Source organism: Neofelis nebulosa, chromosome 10 (assembly GCF_028018385.1).
Source record: "Neofelis nebulosa isolate mNeoNeb1 chromosome 10, mNeoNeb1.pri, whole genome shotgun sequence".
In the NCBI taxonomy this organism is placed as follows: Eukaryota; Metazoa; Chordata; class Mammalia; order Carnivora; family Felidae; genus Neofelis; species Neofelis nebulosa.
This window is the reverse complement of record NC_080791.1, coordinates 19552863-19558911: the sequence shown is the minus strand read 5'-3', so window position 1 is coordinate 19558911 and position 6049 is coordinate 19552863. Positions and strand designations below refer to the sequence as shown.

The window sequence follows — 6049 nt, the reverse complement described above, 5'->3', positions numbered from 1 at the left end:
GTCCTTCCATCTGGTGAACTCAACAACTCTCTAACTTTGGCCTCAATGTCATTTGCATCTAGCTTGAAGAAGAGGAAAGAGAGTAGAGAGGGGACCTCTGATTCATAAAAACCTTGGCCCAGAGGCATCATAGGTCATTTCCCCTCATATTTCATTAACAGGGGAGACTAGCAAATACAGTTCCTGGATGGGCAGCTGTTTCGAGTGACAAATCTATGGTATGGAAGTAGGAAGACACTCATGCCATCCAGAATGGAGATATTTTTAGCTTTGGCCAGTTTCCAATTCTTGCATTAGTGTCCATTGAGAATGTCCTGTTTTAGGAAGGAAATTGGCAAAATGAAATATTTGGAGGCAACTGAATAGAAGACACAAAGATCTGTGAATGTTTCTTGTAGGAAAGAGAAGACCCAGGAGGAACTCCATGGCTATCTCCAGCTATTGGAAATTTTCTGAAATGTTACTGTTCCCCTACGTTCTGTGTTTATGCTTCTCCTTTCTGTACCTGGTTCTGTTCTGTAACTGGATGATCGATATAGTCTTAAGCTCATATTATTCGTTGAGATGCTGGGCTTATTTCTCCAACTAGGTCTTTCCTCTGAGTTGACTTGTATCCAATTACTAACCATTCGTCTTAACTGGCGTTTTAAAGTGACATCAACAAATCCACATCTTCACCTCACCCTGACACCTCCAACTTGGTGTACCAGCAATTGGCTGGTCATTCAGTTACTCAAGTTAGAAGCCAAAGAATCATCGTGGAAGTGCCATCTCTCTTTTACCGTTTTCATCAAATTAATTTTCCAGGGGCATCTGGGTAGCTCAGTCAGTTAAGTGTTTGACTCTTGATTTTGGGTCAAGGCATGATCTCATGGTCATGATCTCATGGTCGTGAGATCAAGCCCGGTATCGGGCTCCGTGCTGGGCATAGAGCCTTCTTAAGATTCTCCCTCTCTTTCTGCCCCTCCCCCACTTACGCTCTCTCTGTAAAAAAGAAAAAAAAAGTAGTTTTCTGGGCGTGTCAGTTTGATTTCATAAATATTTCTGAACTGTATCCACATTAGCACAGATTCAATTCAGGTTTTCATCATTTTTCACCTGGATAACTGAAATAACTTCTTAAATGGTTTTGCCTCTTCTACCCTTGTTTCTCTATACCGCCACGAGAATGATCTAACAAAGAGGTAAATCTGATGTTATTATTCTCTTTTTTAAACCATATCACAGCCTCTAGGTATGACATACAGGTAAGTCTCTATCAGGTTCTTGCCTATGCCTAACCCCATTGTATGCCACTCCTTCCTTATAGCATTCTACTTGTAGTTCCTTGAATATACCATACTATTTCCCATTTCTGTTTCACTTTTCCTGAAAATTTTCCCTTTAGAAAATTACTTCCTTGGCTAACTCTTATTTGTCTTTACAAATTCCGTTAAGACTTTCTTTAACTTCCCAAATCGGGATCAGGCGCCCCTTTCTATGCATCCGAACACGGAGTATACTGGTACATATCTGCCTCCCCATTTCAATGTAATTATCTCTAGAGCAAGGACCCTGCCTCATTCATTCATTCATTCATTCACTCATTCATTGATTCATTATCTAGTACCCATCACAATGCCTGGCACACATTCAAAAATGTCTGTTGACTTGAATTGTCATGCGCAAGAGAGAACAGATTTATTTGGTCTCTGTTATCTCAAAATTCAAAACCACAAAGCTACATGATAGCAGATTTTGGCTTCTATTAGGTGGTAAAGCATAAAATTGGTAGGTGGCTTTGGAAAATAGTGTATTTCTTCTTGTGGTGTTCAAGTAGAGTCTGGAAGGCTCACTCGATAAGGAATCATGGTAGGGATTGAAGCAGCCAATGGAGGTTGGTAACATGCCGGTACACTGTAACATTTTATAATTTTGATTACGTTTGATTTTTTCTATAAAACACATGTATTTTAATTATCTGAAGTGTGTTATGGAATGTAATCCGTGGTTTGGGAAAATGCTTTAAAGAAGAAACCAACGCAGAGATCTGTAGAAACCTGTAGAAAACCTGTAGATCTGTAGGAGACCTGGTCTAAATAATATGTATTTTAATGAGCTTTGGAAAAATAGAATTTTTTTTTTGAGTCAGACTCCTCCAGCTCACTTTTCTTATGTTCATGCATATTATAATAGCTGGGCCAAAAAGGGGGCTAAGACCTATAATTGATATGCTTTAATGAGCAATGTTTATTTTGTTATGTTACCTTCTGTACCCCAAATATCTATATATTTAGTTACTCATAAAGGATTCAACAGAGAAAATGACTAATTGCTCAAGAGTCCATGAATACATTCAAGGCTCTGAACTATCGCACTGATTTGATTTAGAATAATCGGACCCTTAATACTGTGACCTCGAATTGCAAGTCATTTGGTCTAGCTTTTCTGGATGGCGACATTTAGAAAGGAAACAGCATTAGGCAAATAAAGTAAACATTTTCTTTTTCCAGGAAAGAGCTTTCTTTTATCTCCTGGGCCACCTATGCCTTCAGAAGCTGAAACTCCAGGAGAAATGTAGCTTTTCATTATCTGGCCTTTAAGCCTGCCAGTAAATTTTATTTTCCTAATGTTCAGGACGTTTATTTTTCTATCAGTCTTTGAGGAAGATGAACCCATTTTTCTCACAGTATGGATGAACGTGCACTTTTATACTTTCCTTGCATGAAAACAATGTTTGGTTTTTTTTGTTTCGGGTTTTTGTTTTGAACACATGTAAGCTCTTTGAGGGGAGGCATATTGCCATTATTTAAGAAAGAGCTGGGTGTGGTGGGAAGAGCACTCGATCTGGAGTTAGGACCCTAGTTTTAACTCCGGCTGGCTGTTATCTGGGAGCTCTGCTCCCACTCACAAAATGACGTCATTGGACCAAACAGCCTTCAGGCTCCCAGCTGCTCTAACATTCTGTGTTCTGAGATTTCCCATGGCACCTCCCTGATGCTTACTCATTGGGTCTGACCAACTTAAGTGAAGAAAATGACGTAAAGCTGGTGTTCAAACCCAAGGTCCTCAATTACATTTTTCACAGAATACACTCCTCAAGAAAGAATGACGCCATTGACCGTGGATTCCCTTTCATGGACACCCCCTGCCTGCGTACTGGGATGGTTTATCAGTGATTATTAAAGGTAGGCATGGGATCCTGTTTGTAACAATTACTTCCAAATTTGCCTCTCTTTCACTGGTAGCTTCCCACTCCAGTTTATCCTACAAACTACTACAAATTTAATTTTCCTACTAATTTCCTTTCATTTACCTGCTCAGAAATGCATGTGAGCTCTTGATTGTTTATGGGAAAAAACCCCGCCATATTCCTAAGTATGTATTTCAAGGCTCCATACTATGGCCCCAGTCTGTCTTTCCAAATTTATCACTGAACATACTCTAGGCTTTAAACCTCTGTTCCAAGCAGAACTGAAAACTTTATTGTCGTTTCAGGGTGGGGAGATGGGAGGCCTTCCTACCTGCATGCCTTTGTTATGGAAGGCAGTCTCCCTGCTCAGACATCCCCATTCTTACTGTTTAGAAATCAATGGAAATTTCTTTAGAAATGTAATTTAAATATTTCAATTAAAATTCAATTTAAAATTGAAATAGAAATACTTCCCATTTTTTTTTTTTTTACAGTCCGTTCAAATCCATTCCACTCTCTTGTTGCTGATCCCCAAAGCCCGCCATGATCGTGCTCAGTTACTATGTAGGGTCACCGTCAACGTTTAGCCCTCAGCGTATTTTGGATAATTATACGTTTTGCATTTTAGCAGGAACTGCCTACCAGTGCTAAGGTGTGTGTTTCTTGTTTTCTCACTGGATTAAAATCTCCTTGAAAGCAAGAGTAGAGTCTTAACCCATATTTGGATCCTCTGTGCTTACTAGTCTGTATTCCCATATTATCTCATTCAAATCACCAGTAAGGTACTGATTATATGACTTAGTGGCTATTTACATTTCTGTCTTCCTAGGTAAGCTACGATTTTTTCTATTGCAAGAGCAACACCACCTGTGTTTTCTCCCTAGTGGTGAGCCCCAGTGCCTGGCACATGGTAGATGTTCAATAAATGTTTGTTGAAAGAATGAGTGCAGTCAGATTTGACTTTGCCAGAGAGAGCTGACTTTGTAAGAAGTTGATAAACTGAGCTGCTTTATGATCAATCTAAAACGTAGAAGGTGATTGCCTCTGAAAATGGGATGCATCTTTTCTTTGTTTCTTGGCATTTTTCCTATTAGGAGTAGAACTTGAGCAGAGTAAATAGGACTCAATCTCGAATCCACAAATGACACCAAGCCTGAAATGATGCTGAGGTTGGAAGCGATTTAGTTCACTTGAATTTTATTTGGGGGATAATGTTTTCCTTCTGGGAAGAGAAATGCTAATGAAAAAATCGCCTCCCGACTACAACGCAGAAGTAATAGGAATCTGGCCAGAAATATGATCTTATGAAAATTCTCCAAGCAAAGCATCTTATACTCATGTCTGTGCCTTTGGATTGACATTCTGATGTTTGCCTTTCTCTGGTTTCCAGAGCTCAGGGTGGAGAGAGGCGCCAGGGTAACAAGCCAAATAGGTCTATTATGGGATGTCATGCTCACTGGGCATGAGTGCTGTCTCCTAGGACATTTATAGCGTTCGTTACTCAGTCCAACTTTAATAACACATGGACAAGCCTGGGGCAATTTGTAAAGGATCTGAGAGTTTTTTGTTATGAAAGTCTGTATTATAGAATTAGCGGGTCTCGGGATTGGACTCGATTGGAAAGATGATCTCATCAAAGGACCCATAGCTCTCTACTGGAGAAGAACTGCTTTCACTAACCCTGACATTCTAAATGGCCATGGGTATTGGGGGGCCATTTGTAGGACTAAGTTAACAGATGGTGACTGTTATGTTGTAAGTTAGGATATGGGCAAAATGGCAAATGCTGACTCTACTTTTCCCCTGCAGCCAAGGGAGCTATGAAGAGGTGGGACAGGGAGTGGCCAGCCATCCTAACCTTTCTGCTATAAACCCTAGAGAGGAGAACATGAGGGGAATCAGTGATGTAAGTCATCCAAGAGAGATTCCGGTGTCTTCTAGATTAGTGTTTCTGACCTGTTCACCAGCTCACTCGGAAGACTCAATAAAATTCAAATTCAGATTCAGGAGTTCTGCGGTAGGGTCTGAGATTCTGTATTTCTAACAAGGTTCCAGGTGGTGCCAATGCTGCTGATACATGAGCCACATTTTGAGTAGCAAGATTCTAGAATCTACCAGCCTGATCAGTCTGTTGGATACTGAGCCCCGCGTTAGCCACCTCAAATAGAGAAGAAATAGACTCCAAGCAAATAAGGATGAAAAGATTACTGAATTATAGGTGATCAAAATTAAGAAAAAAATCTTGAAGATGATCCAGTTCATTGGTTTCCAATATTTTTATTGTTTCCTTTTTTTAATTTCTTTTTGAAAATCAAAGTTATATGCGGAATCTCAATGTATGAAATGGCTCAAAGCTTTGGTGTTTCGATTAAATCTGGAAGAGAAGCTTGGAGCCAACCCCTCCTCCTGTGAGTCTCCTCAAAGACTCCTAGTCTGTAGAACCCTAGGACTCTGAGTAGCACTGTTTGGAAACGACTGACCTTATTTATTGAACGCATTAGGAAATAATAAAATGGAACCCATATCCAAATCCTGATTGCTAGTCTGATGTTCTCTCTAACATGCAAGGGCAGCATAACTTATTACCTTGGCTTAGAAGCTAATTATCATTGATATGGGTCGTCTTTGACTATCTGAGCTCTGGTCGGTCTCTGACACAATACTTGGTACTTGCTACATCACCCTTAGCTAACTGTGTGGGCTGGGGGAAGTCGCGTAGCCTTTTGGAGCCCCCATTTCTGATCTATAGAATGAAAAAAAACCCCAAAACCGCCTGTGAACTTCTCTACATATATCACCAGCATAGAGTATCCAGAATCTTAGAAGGACTAAAGAAACATGCAGTGAATGCAAATGAAATGAGGGCAACAACTGTAC

At 40.1% G+C, this 6049-nt stretch overlaps 1 long non-coding RNA gene across 1 annotated transcript; it reads left to right on the top strand.

The window, feature by feature from the left end:
* The first annotated feature begins 2136 nt into the window (after window positions 1–2136).
* On the top strand, window positions 2137–5702 carry LOC131486963 (uncharacterized). Its single transcript, XR_009249543.1, has 2 exons — window positions 2137–3167; window positions 3667–5702. It is a non-coding gene; the product is annotated as an uncharacterized LOC131486963 (long non-coding RNA).
* The last annotated feature ends 347 nt before the right edge of the window (window positions 5703–6049 follow it).